Here is a 13,923-nt window from a genome sequence, read left to right on the forward strand (position 1 = left end):
ACCTACTATTAGGCTGTTTCCTGCGAGCCCTTAATGAACTTCGAAATCGAATAACTTTGAGCTAATTAAGCAAAAATGATGGTGTACAATAGAGGAGTAAGAAACAAGATGGCTTCGTTCGTTTCTTACATAGTTGTCTTAGTACTCTGGCAGCTTCTGGACAGCCATATAGTCGCGCATATATACATTCGTGTTCCCTTATGCTCTTCCTCTATCTATGGCTTTTGGAACAAAAACGATCATGAAATATGCCTTCCATTTGCGGTATTTAAACCCTGGTGGAAATTAGGCTTTGTCTATCTAATTAGACACAAATGCTTCTAACGTCTAGCGGTAGATTTGCGATGAAACAGCGCATTGCGGTGAAATCGAAATAAATAATAACAATACTATAAACAATAAGAATCGTATTCGCTGGAAAAGGCAGATAAAAGCGCTATATCCTTGCTTAAACTCAACGGAGGTTACGCTGCAATTTCAACCCATTGGGCCCACGTTATTGTATTTTTTTATGACCGGTCTTTTCCAGTGGTACATACTACACAATCTTTGTGGATAACGGAAGTTATCTATTTAGAGAGGTGAAAGATAGGGGAGGTTACTTCTTAAGTGACCTCGTCACAGCTTTAACTAAGGGAGCGACTGAACGCCTGCTACTAAATCGAGACGTAGCTGAATTTTGGTAGAGAGTGGACCTTGTCACAGATTTGGTCGCTTTATCTCACGATCAAACGAAAAACCAAGCGCATAATTATAAAAATACAAAGCTTTTCTCATGTGTTCTACAGATTTAAACGAGAAGGAACACTCATAGGCATTTTTCGTTGAAGATATAATCCGGTAAATGTGTTAAGGATGATCTGGGTCAGCGATATAGCACCTTTTCCCACTGTCTTATATAATTTACAAAATGGTATATTATCAATCAACGATTGAACGGTCATCTTATTAGGTATGAGCACATGTGTCGCTATATAACTTTTCATATATGATGTACAAGTGTTATTTGCAATCCGTTTGATGACCCCATCAAAAGCTGCATAGCTTAACCTATAAGATATGGTTCTTGTCCTCGTAACTGATATGTCTGCTGGTAAAAGAGAAATAGTAAAATTCATGTTACTATTGCAATGTATAGCAGTGTACAGTCTGATCGGTTATCCGCTAGATAGGCCATTGGCATGATCTTTCGAACATTTCCATTCGCGCTATTCTGTCTGTCAAAACAACGGTTTTCGCTTGTTAGTTAGAGGGACTTTACTATCACTGCTATTATTCTAAAGACAGCAATACTGAGTGCTCGTTTTGAGTTCGTTAAAATCCACTCGAAGCCCAGTCGGGCTTCATCGGCCCATTGTTTCCACAAAGGGCAAACACGGCCATAGCGATTCATAGTTAAATAATGCATTTCACTAGCATCATTGCTGCCAACAATGCCACATCTGATGATCTTTCTAGAGGGATTATAATCGTTTCGTCATTTATATATATATATGTATATATATTTAGCTGCGATTCTAAGCCTCTAATCCCTAGACCGAACTAGACCAGGCCAAAGGCAGATGTATATATATGGCTAGATATCTTCGGTCCATTTGCGTTTGACGCAGACGAGCCGATGTTCTTTGAATGACGCGCTCGCTATGAGGCAGTCGAGCGTGATAAATATAAAAAGTAATGGAATACTGTTCCTGCCGGGGCGTTGCGTTGAACTGAATCGAATTGAGTTCGCTCTCCTTCATCGTCTTCGTAGTCCCTAAAGCCACCGTCTTTTCTTCACTGTTTAAACCTTTGTAATCAGTTATCTTCACATTACCGAGTGCTTGGCGATGCCATTTCATTAGTTAGTACCAAAACGCAAAGTAATGACGCTAGCTTTATTATCAGCTTTCGTTGAAAGTTTAGTATGTTGAGAGGTTGTCAGAGAAGACCTATAATGGAGAAGCATGGTCGAGGCTAAGCGCTGACACGGTCCGAACCGGGTGAAGTAACTAGCCGCCCGAGGCCTCTCTTTTATTGTCACTTAAGTTCGCCACCTTTGTTACAGCCATTGACGTCTCTACCCCGTGGTGACAGTACGGAATGCTGCGCTAAGTGCTATCGTCGACTGCCACCACAGCTCACGCAGACGCGCCCCATAGGACCGCGCACCTCTCGCTTGTCTTCCCGACCATCAGGCGCAGCCTTGCATCGTTGGAAAGTAAATTTCAATCGCCAGCTTAACGACATGTTCATGCATCTATTTATCGATAATCGTATTCTCGGCCTTTCGTCAATCAGTCGTAAGCAGCTAACCGTCAAAGGAAGGACCTAGTTTGCTAATTAATAAATATGATATCATATATAGAAACCAGTTAATCTAACTGCAGCTGCCAACGCTATTGTAGGCCAACAAATTATATTTGTTGACCTACAATATATATACAGTGTATAAAAAAAAAATAATAAGAAGTCCCGATGCGGCCCAACAGAGCTGTTACATTCTGCGTCATAAAAATTCTGTCCCTTTCCCGCCGTCCCCCTATTTCCCCAGCTTTTCCCTTTTAGAGCGTCGTAAAACTTACCAAAAATCTCCGAAGATACGGTGAAACGTACATAATGGTAATAATCCGATCCCGGTAAAATAAAGTAAAATAAGTGAATCTGTCCAGCGAATAGTCGCTTACCGGTAACGAGCCATTTGGGACAACCGCCGCAAAGATTAGTTAAAGATTGTCGTTGTTATCATTGTCATTAATGCCGTTGCTGTTGGCAAATATTATTTAGTATTGAAAAAAGATTGACTTTTCCTTTGCACCATTTCGTACATGTTGTTATCCCTGGCAGAGAGGCGAGTTCGGAGCTCTTGTGAAAATAATCGACAAGATATCAGCGTTAATGTTTACATTTTCTCGTCGATCACCGTTGTGTTTTCTTCTTTGAATGCTACGAACATTTTCATTCTGTTTGTTGTCAATTCCCTCTTTCTCTGTCTTTAGCTGATAACCGGTGACATTCTTTACTTTCGGAAAAGGACGCTAAACCCCACGATTTCCTCTCCACCCGTGGATTGGTACTCAGCCAAACGTGTTGAAGCTACTAGATATGAATATAAGATGCAGTTTTTGTGCGCTTCAAACGTATACTGATACGCTACGCATTTGTGAACGTGCCTGGCTTTTTAACCGACGTTTCGCAGCGGCTCGTAATTATCGTTGTATGGGCTATCATTTGAGGGAAAGACGGCGAAGCTCAATTTGGCTGGTATCTAACTGGTTGTTGATTTGCTGATTCTTACTCAAATTTCTAATTAACCTAAGAAATGTATTATTATATTACGGAATATAATATTGTTATACTTGAAAGTATGAGTAAAAAATTTATCCTTAGAGTGTTTTTGGCCATATCTTGCCCATTAATTGTCGATTTTTTTTTCGCAGGAGTGACACTGGTTTAAACCTCGATGACTAGTCGTGAATTTTACACATTAGTTATTCTAGACGTTTAGAAATTCGTTGCCAGAATCGGGCTAATAGGAAATGCTCAAACTTACACACGACTCTCTGAATCTAGGGAAGACTTTTCAAAAAAGTACGCCGAAAAAGTAAGCTATAACACAATGATATTAATTTCGACTTAGATAAAAAGATTACTTTTTCTATGAGCTTAACTTGATTAGGACACGTCGTAGACTGGAGCTCTGAGTGGAAAAATTTCCAGCTAGCTTACCGCAGCGTCTGAGTTAAAATTTGGCTTGTCCTTATAGCAGGCCACGCCATGGAAGATTCCACAGACATTACGGTGCTCCTAGACAAAACACAGCTCAATCAAGTGAATGCCATTGTGATACGCTCTCTGAATTAGCTGTTTTACTTTATAGTTAGTTACCAATAGAGGCTGATCACAGTTACTATATGAGCCTCGTATTTTCTGTAAAATCAAATACATCTGAAAACAAAACTTTGTGCTTTTAAAAATCTAAGCGCACAATGCAGAAAACGCGCCTAGAAGCGAATTGGCGCCCTATTTATGGGGCGTATTGGCAGGAAATTGTTGTCATATTTTGGTAGTGTAACTGTTAGGAGAAATTCCGTTTTTATAGTTCTTGTTCAACACCGTCTGTTAGTATAAGAATAGTAGTTCGGACCCACGAGTCTAGCAGCGTTGCAAACTAGCTTTTCAAATAATTTACGTAGAAGTGCAGATATAGAGAATTTTTACCTTTGAATTGGCTACCTGGATTGATGGCCCTGGAAAGGCATATGCCCTAAAACATATCACAACAGCACATTAGAAATAGCTCCGTCTACAAATTTAAGTTTGTTTACTAGACACTCATCACGCTTGACAGAAAGCGAATTAACTCAGCCTGCGGTGGATACAGATGCATGCGTACTACTCTATATATATGTATATACGCCGTCTTGTTTGAAGTCTGACATTTTCAAAATCAGACAATTTACTTTGCATTATGAGTGCGTGCGTATCAGCATCGATTATATGACTGGGTGGATTTTTATGAAGTCAACTACTATGAATCTGAACTGAGCGGCGGTCGCTCCGAACTAAGGGAGGCAAATGAGAGAAGCTCTTAGCGGGGAAGGGGCTACTTCACGAAGACGCTAGAAAGTAACTGGCTTGCTGATTGGCATGCACAAGCATTATAATTTAATAGAACTAGTCATCTTGGCCTTGGTTAGCTACGATGAAGGATACAACAGCGTGTCTACTGAAGTCGTTTTTAATTACATGAGATTTTTAATTGATAGTTGTAGATACGCTTGCAAACGTGCGATCTGTTCCATTACAAAGTGACTGCTATCTCATCCTGAATAAAATCGAGCATAAATGGGAATATTATTTGAAAGATTCGCAAATAAACGCAATGCGAAAGCGTAGGAAAGCTCCGCAGGCATCATTCAAAAAGGCTGCTATTTGTCAGGTTCTAAATTTAGGCGCCTAAACGTACGCTCTTCACAAACCTCCTGGTCGAATGGAAGCTCGTCGACGACATCATGAAATATATATTTATAATTAAAGTCAAATAAAATGTACAGTCGTAAAATAATGACGAACGCTATATGTATGTATATCCGCAGAGCAACTTCAAAATTATTTATAGCAGTTGCAGAAAATGATCGCAAATGTCTTGGGAAAAACAATAAAAAGTAGAAGTATTGTCAGCTGTAATAACACAAACATAGTACTACCTGTCTGTAAAATATGCTGTACCAAGCTATCTTTTTTTAACTATCGTCAAATCGTTATTGGTACAGCAGATTGTCTTCTTTGTATCATTCAGGCATTATTAATCTACCTTCATTAGTAAGATTTAACAAATATGAATCTTATATTAATAATATTGAATATAAAAATTAATAATGTCCGCTGTACGTTCTAATACGTACACGTAATTTTTTTTTTAATTCATTTAATTTTATGATTTTTCCAGATTCCACCGCTAGTCTACCATATCGTTTTTCCGAAATCAAAAATGCTTGTTTCTTTTTAAGAAGTTTTTATACCTACTGATTTACCCGTATGTGCACTGTGCTTATGCTTCCATGAGCGTCCTTTGTCAGTCTATGTGAGCACAACATTACGCTGCTAGAGCTTATACACACGCCATATCCATAAGAAAAAAGACCATATCATGACATACTTGTACTGTCTGTCATATGATAACCGCTTTTGCGCAATTAGGGTTTTCCATATTCAATCCCTTGTTTTATAGGAGTATGACAAGCGAAATAAATTTTGATCGACAAAATGTATAGCTATCGATGACCCCCTATTCAGACTATTATAGATACATCCGCACCCATTTGGCAGCTCCGAACGTGAGACCTTCATCGCTTTCTTGTATTGGCCCGAGCTTTGCGATAACAAGCAACTAGCTCCGAGTTTCACAATCTCGTAATTCTTTGTGGCATTCCTGTTTCCTGCATCAGTGAGCAAATGATTTTTCTATCTCTCTCGTTTACCTGCCCGAAGTGAATCGAAAGTGACTAGTTCCCCCCTGCTGTCTTTACGACAGAGCATGGCTTCAATTGGGCTGCGAAACAGTGACGAGCTCAGTGTCTCCCACACCATTACGGAAATACTGCTGCTGCTGCTGCTGCTATGAGAGCTATAGCACAGGCATACCCCCTACATAGCCATTTGCGATTCGACTTTGTGTGCTATGGTTTTTGCTCTGTATTCGTTTGCATTTGTTCATGAGGAGCAAAACAGAGACCAGGCATGGCGGTAAGAGCAGAGACCTAAACCTAGCTGCATGGCAGCCCGCTTAAGGGATCAGACCTTGACTCTAATTAACGATCTCTCACCCTAAAGAACAATTAATTATATGACGACGGCGCACTGATGAGGCAAACGTTAAACATAGAGACAATGTTGCCCTTAGAGTCCGACTGATTTTTTTACTCTGATCTCATTTTAATCATACCATCGGTTAGGTACGAGGCCGCCAGGGATGCCTTTTATTTGCTAGGAACAGGAGACTTGCTTGAAGTATATTGAAAGGGTTTGTTTTTTTCTGTAGCTTTTGTTGCGTGATTTAAACCAGTAGGGTTTTCAAGGTTAAATCATGCGAAACTGAACCGTCGTTGTCTGTTGGGTGATAGAGACCAATAACAAAACATTGCTTATGGAACGTAAAAGTGTTTACTTAAGTTCAATTGAGCTCAATTAATTAAGAGGAAAATAACTGAGCGTTGTCTGGTGATCAAACGAGCCACCTATACAAGGCCGACTTATCAATTTTCATTGTGGTTTTTCCGTTTCAGTTAATCTTTTGTGGGATATCATTAATTTTTGGCTAGCTGGAAGTTGAAGCAAAAAAAATGTTTTCGGCTTCATTACTTTTATTTTTTATTTGTCAAAAAGGAATTATTATCATTTTGCTATTTGCCATGTATGAATAAAAGTGACTAATGTAGTATCACTAGATTTCTGCCGAGGTGGCAGACACAACAGAGATTATACGTATGTGCGATAAGTGTAGATTAGTTGAAGTTCTCTTGGTACAACGCCTGAAGAAGCACTCTAAAAGTTATTATGATCTTCAGCCCAATAAAGTCCACATAGGGAGGTGTATAATAGCTATAATAAAGTTTTGAGCTAGATGTATAGCTCATAATGTCCTCGATAAAAAGATTTAATCACCGATTAGAACGAGATGGACCATTTGGCTTGAGTTTTTATCATTTGGCCGTTACCTTCGCTCCCTGAAAAGACACTTGATATATTTTACTACGTTCATATTTCTTGTCCACTTCGCCTAGGGGCAAAACCACAAAACCTATTCACTCAACTCAAAGCACAGATTTCGTTTCCCAAGACACGCTTGGTTCCTCTTTTATTCTCTTGGCGATTTCTGCTCAGTTCCTGTCAAAATCTTGATTACGCCTCCCGCCGTTGACGATCTCGGAGAGAAATTCATATTAAAAAGTTACGTATCGGATGCATCATAGAATCGTAAGATTTTCTCCGTAAATTAACTATTTTCTTTATTTTGACAACCTGCGGAAATATGATGAAAGTAAGAAAAGCTTACGTAGTATTTCCACAGAGCAATCGTTGATGGCAGTAGAAATTTGAAACAGTTCTATGGCAATATAAATCCGGAGGAAAAGTATATCAAAATTTCAAGATGATATATATGCGGAGCTGTTTTTATGTATATAACTAAAACCATTTGCTAACTTCAGAACACTACACACGTCTCTTGCTCTGCAAGAAAGACTGAGAATCGTTACGCTCAACACTGGTGCGCAATAACGCATTCCTCAAGCGGTACTCACAGCAGAGACAACATCACAACAAAGCGTCCTACAAGGTTGCATACCCTACCCGAAGCCTTTCTGGGGCCATTATCACAATATACGAAAAAAGGTCTATTTTTCTTCTTCGTCCTCCTTTCGTAACCCATCTTTTTATATAAATAATACGAAGGACGCCTTTTGTCATACGACGAAAGGCAGTGAGAAACCTCCAGGGCCAACGAAAAAACTGGCATAGAAAGAGAAAAAAAATGTTGCCTCGAAAATGACACTGTTCTCTTGTCGACGTAGGCTGCTACGTCCATACGGTGCTTCGGCTCCTCTTTTTTTTTTTTTTTTTGCTGTTATCGTCTCACAATACCCAGACCGCTTTAGTGTACAGCCAGTAAGTCTACGAGGACTCCAGCCCGCTAGCAGCAGCAATGGCAACAGGAGTCTGAGTCTGGAACGGGTATCAGGATATCGAAAGCAGCGTGGCCGGCAAAGTGAATGTTGGACGGCCATTACTGCCAGCTGCGTTCTGTGGCTGTTGTTCGACTCTTGGGCCAGCGCAGAAGTGGCAAGAAAAGGTTTTTCGGTTGGATGGCGACAAACTTCCGAGTAGAATCAGAGGCATGTGTCATATGGCCGACGCATGATCGGGCGTGCGACGCTGCGCGTTTGGCCATTCGGAGGCGGAAGTGACGTCATCATAACGGCGACGCTAGCGACGACGACAATGTAGGATGTGACGCTGCGGTTATTGTCAACTGCTGTTCTAAAACAGGACAGTATCGAAGGTGCATTTACTACTACTGAAACGGCAATTTCTTCCGCTGTCCAATCAGGACGCTTAGCTCATAGGTCACATTGTCGAGCCGCTTTGTAACAGCTCAGCGGCATAAGACTTTTATAGAGCTTAATGATCCGCGTGCGATTGAGGAAGGTGAGTCGGTTTGATACAAATGACAACGCAAGCACGCAGACAGTGATCGAGTCATCAAACAACAAAAATAACGAAAAAAATTTATAACGAAAATAAAAGTGAGGCTGTTTGGAAATGATCCAAATAGGCCTGTTTAGAACGAATACTTTAAACATGAATAAAAAATGATAATTAATGCAGAGCAGCGTTTGGCAGTATTCGACCGTCCCATACACATTTCCGATTTTCAACCAGATTCAACGTTCCTCCGCCAATTGGCTGTAGCTGCTATTACTATAAGGATATGGCTTCTGAAATTCGGTTGCTATAGAAAATACTTGCTTCCCGTCAACTTCCCGTAAAAGTCCTGGCCATGTCACTTCTGAGCTATTTCGAGTGTACATATAGTGGCTCACACACTCATCGCCTGTAATTACATGAACAGGAAGAGCAATCACGGCCCTGACCTGGGCCAGAAAAATCGCTTACAAGGCGATACAGATATAGAATCCATAGGTTTTAGATGTTTCAGATTCGGCAATCGTCTGTCTCACTTTACAAGACGTTCCTTACCTAACTATGTGTTATAGTTGTAGCATATAATTAAGAAATGGCTTATGTTTGTTCTCCTTCTATAACTTTGAATGTCTACTTATACTAATAAATGTATAGATGAATATTTCTAATTTAAGTGTGTGTAGGATCCGAATTTTCATTCAGGCCTTATCACTTCTTTGACTGCGTACGAACAATTCTGAGATTCAAAAATAACCGCCTGATTGTCGTCGTCGTCGTTGTTATCGTTATCATATATTGCTTCTCCTGTTGCTGCTACTTTTGTTGCGTCTGCCGTTATTGCTCTTGTTATTATTGCTCTTATTACCCCTACTGTATCGAGCGTAACTTTGCCCCCCACCGTCTCACGGCCAGAAAGTACTATTTAAATTCATTGTTACCCCTTAGTTCATAGTTGATGTTGCACATATAGTAATCAGCCATATGTAGGCTATATATTTATCTCTGAAAATTCTGTATGTCGTCCAGATATGGCAATGACAACCGTGCTTTTCGCTTTGTCCCAGGAACGAGCCAGTACGCATTCAGGCGCAAAAAACGATGTCTAATTTGCCGCTACGATCATTCCATACCAACTAGACCGAGGCCTAAATATAAGAAAAAGACCCGAATTTAACAATAACAATAAAAGAGAACTGCTCAGACTTTTTTGGTAGACTGAAGTCGACCGCATCGCAAGTGTTCATGGAACGAATGACTCTTGACATTCCCATATAAATAATATTCCTTTAACACAGGACCACCTCTTCTATCTATTTCAATACTGTGCTAACGGTGGAAAAATGATCCTACGTACGTGAAGTTTGTGCTCCTTAACAAAATGCCCCCTAACCGACCAACATCGAACTATATATATATATTCGTAGTATTATTAGTCTCATTTCGAACAACTATAGAATAGGTATCTGGCCCGTTATTATGAGAACGAATTACAAACCCTTACGGTAACTATATCCACATGTTCAGTGTGCCACAAGAAAGGCTTCATAAAAAATTGTTTCAGTCATTTAAAAAACACTGTGTATCGAACGCACGTTGGCTAGCAGTTAATTAGACACCCGAACTAGATACCGAAAAGTATCCAGGTACGAATACGCATCTAAGGATTTCTGTGACCTACGGCAGATATACATACCTACCTATGGCACAGTTCTGGAAAAGTGGTCAATTAATCCAAAAATGGCTAATCTGCGTCTCCCTCTTCAAAAAAGACGTATTAACGAATGAACGTAGCCACCGCGTATCGTGTTCGACAATGGTACCGAAACGAAGTATAAATTAAGAGATAAACGGCAACTGTGTGTTTTCTTGGGACATTTAGTCTTGTATACTACTATAATATATCGTAATCGTAACACGATTATTTGTTATCTATTTATCTAAATATATGGCTGACTGCTCCTTTAAAATTATCATTAATTGTTGACAAAAAAAAACTCATCGTAAAGATTCGTCTCGTGTTATGGCCGTTATCATCACCGTAGCTATCCGTAGCACGATAAGCGTCACCAAAAGTTTTTTCAACAACTGAATTGAATTTAGCATTTACTATACTAGTACGATTACATTCCAATACTGTGTAGAAATGTAACAGCACTCGGACACAAGCAAGGCCGACATATGCAATAAACACGAAGGCCACATGCAAAACTGACAGGTCTCAGTCGACCACTACCAATAAGCATAAGGAGCTCCAGTAGGGAAATGTATACAGGTCGACCGTGCATAGATTTCAATCAACTTGTGCTTTCCAGACATATATGTTCATAAGAGGTAGGCTAAAAGGTTTCCTTACCTCTACCTTAAAAAGTCAGTTAACAGGGTGCAAGTCTTCGTTTTACGTCTGTACATGTAGCAGGGAGGTAGAATTTAGTGAAACGAATAGAACCAAAAAACAAGGGAAGACCACATCGAGATAACACGTACTCTGTCCTTTACCAGGTAAAACCGAGCATTCCTTACTGCCGCTAAACTGACCTAAACTAGAATTAGACATCGTTGAATAGCCACGCCAAACTGATCGTTCGGATCGGAGATCTTCAAATCTGACTTCTGCCGTAAATACCGACACCAATATATGTATGTATGTATACATATAAATTACGGTTCCGTAGAATTTGTGCGCGGCTTGCATTTTTTTTCATGTTATGTTACTGTTAATATAAGGACTGCTCCATTGAGGTGTCTGTTGGGGTCATGGTTAAGAAAATTCCTATCAATTTCATGATAGGGCTGAAGTAAGAACAGTTTTTTTTAGCTTTAATTAGAAAAATGAATTAACATAAAAGCGTAGCGAATTCAAAGACATAACGAGCATGATATTTTCCAGGTAACGCAACGGTGGACCTCCAATTGATGAGTGAAGACACGTACTTTGCTACTAGTTTTAATAGATTCATTCTTATATGAAAAGTGAGCTAGTTAGTCAACATTATGTACGCATTGTAACTGCGTTGTAAACTTTACGTTTTGACATACGCCTACACAAATGTCCCATGCTGAAATACATGGGAATGGGTGGGACGGACGCCTAATGACAAGCACAATGAAATAGCACACGTTGGAATCTTTCCAATGTTTTAAACCCTATGTACTTTACTTTTTCTTCATGACAGTCTGTGTGATACCTGGAAGTATTTAAATCAGTTTGGCAAAAACACTTCCCAAAAAATGGCCTTTTATCTATGTAAATTGTAAATAGTAGACGCTGCGAGCGATTCTTATAAGTATGTTCATATAAGTATGTTTTCGAATGGGCCTCGAAATGGCCAATTATACACTGATGTCAGCCTATCTCTCGATATCTGTCGATATCGACTGTGGTCGGAGATACGATCGAGCTCAAGAAATCGTTAAAAAAGATACTTTCAGGTATCTACCTACTCAACAGCGTTCTTATGATTGATTATAAAACCGACGATATTGATTCGTAAGACTACTGCGACCGCCAGGACCAGAACGCTCAAGGAAATTTCAAAGCGTCTGTTCGTCGAACGTTTAAGTTGAAGGTTGACGATCGAAAATCGAACGTAGAGTTTTGTCGTTGATGGCGTTTTCCTTACTACCGTTGAGTGCTTGTTTTTTACCTTTTATTCCCATTTTCAACAACATTTGTCACTGTTGTAAATTTTGTTTTTGTCAGTTGTTTTACGTGGCTCCAAATCGGGAACGGCTGCAGAAGCCGCAGAAGAGTCACTTACTCAATAGTTCTGACCTGTTATTTCTCGCCATTGTAATACCTACGGGCATATACCACTAATGATTTAGTACCTCAGGCACAATCTCAGTGACATGGCGGCTTAATCCGATTTGATTCCTGTCTACGTTCAGCACGCAGCTACTACTTTGAGATGAACGTCTTCTCAGCCAGAATAGAACAACACGCCACTACGGAAACAGGGTCAATAGCCGATTACACTATGGGAACAGTTTAACACTGCACCCTGATTAGTGGTTGACTTGCCACGTATTTTCTACATTTTCTGCTACTTGTATGAACTTTTGTCTTTCGCAGCCCTTATGAAGATATATGTGTTGGCTCTAGTGGTCATTGTTGGTTTACCAACACGTCCGTGATGGCCTTGTGGGTGAAGTAGTAGCATGCTGCTCATAGGGACGCGTCATGATCCAGGTTCGAACCCGGATATAGACACACCTCGTTTCGTCGATGAGGACAGACCGTGGGATGGGTTGCCGGATGTGAACTCGTTGAGTGGTCATATATAGGTGATGATAGTGGTTGTTCTCTTGTACTTGAGGTCAGCAAGGAAGCGTTCGAGGATCTCATTTTTGTTTAAAGCCGCTAGAACTACGGCAGTACACAACTTCTGTAATGCCTCGTAACATTTGGTCAACACTTTATGTAGATAAAGTTAGCGACTTCATGTACGTTAACTCGTAACTTGTTGAATAAGTTCGTATTTGAAAGCGCCTAATAAGCAAAGCATAATCCATTTTCTACTCGAGTCGATCTCTCCAGCCAGTGTATCCTATTGGCAAGTCTAATTTCCACTGGTTCATATATATTTGATATTGTTCTCGATATTTCTTTCCTTATGCCTCGAGCTGATTCATGAAGCTTGAAATGGTGCCGATTGCGACCAGAAAAAGTATCATTAATAATTTCTAGACTGCAATTATACTACCGGTCTCCCCCCCTTTGGTAACGATTAATGATCTTCATTAATCAATCTCGAATTTCGAAAAGATGGTAACAGCTACGGTAATTTCAATAATAATAATAATTTATCGTTTAAGTAGCTCTGAGGAAAAAATGAATTAGACGCGAGCACGACGCCGTGGTTTCACAAAGTGGGTATTAAGTTGTAAGTTCATATCGGATCGTTTTGGCAAGCTGACAATATCTCATGAAAGTTCTAAAGAATGCTTAATAACTGAAATGCAGTAAGAGAAAATCAAGTAGAAACATGCCAGTCATTTTACCATCGGTGCTAAAGGTTAGTTGGAAACGGTCGTTCTTTTTCAACCAAACTACGAAGGACACGTCGTATTATTAAATATCTTTCTTCATATTCGAAAATGTCCCGTTCTGTACCACTAACACTGAGTAGACCCACACAAATTTGCATATAATGTACATCAATGTGCTTCATACAATAATGCTTCTATAACAGATGTATCGTCTTTAATCTTAAGTAACAAGGGTAATAGCAGGAAACG

General features: G+C 39.8%; 1 protein-coding gene and 1 long non-coding RNA gene across 2 annotated transcripts in view; one reads left to right on the forward strand and one right to left on the reverse strand.

Annotated features, from left to right (window-relative positions):
• LOC111262556 (semaphorin-1A) overlaps positions 1-13,923 on the reverse strand; it is a 99,310-nt gene that overhangs the window by 49,016 nt on the left and 36,371 nt on the right. The window lies entirely within an intron of this gene.
• Positions 1,621-3,371, forward strand: LOC111262561 (uncharacterized). The gene is made up of 2 exons (XR_002681693.2): positions 1,621-2,200; positions 2,979-3,371. It is a non-coding gene; the product is annotated as an uncharacterized LOC111262561 (long non-coding RNA).

This window comes from Varroa jacobsoni, unplaced genomic scaffold, assembly GCF_002532875.2.
Source record: "Varroa jacobsoni isolate VJ856 unplaced genomic scaffold, vjacob_1.0 scaffold_674, whole genome shotgun sequence".
Lineage (NCBI taxonomy): Eukaryota > Metazoa > Arthropoda > Arachnida > Mesostigmata > Varroidae > Varroa > Varroa jacobsoni.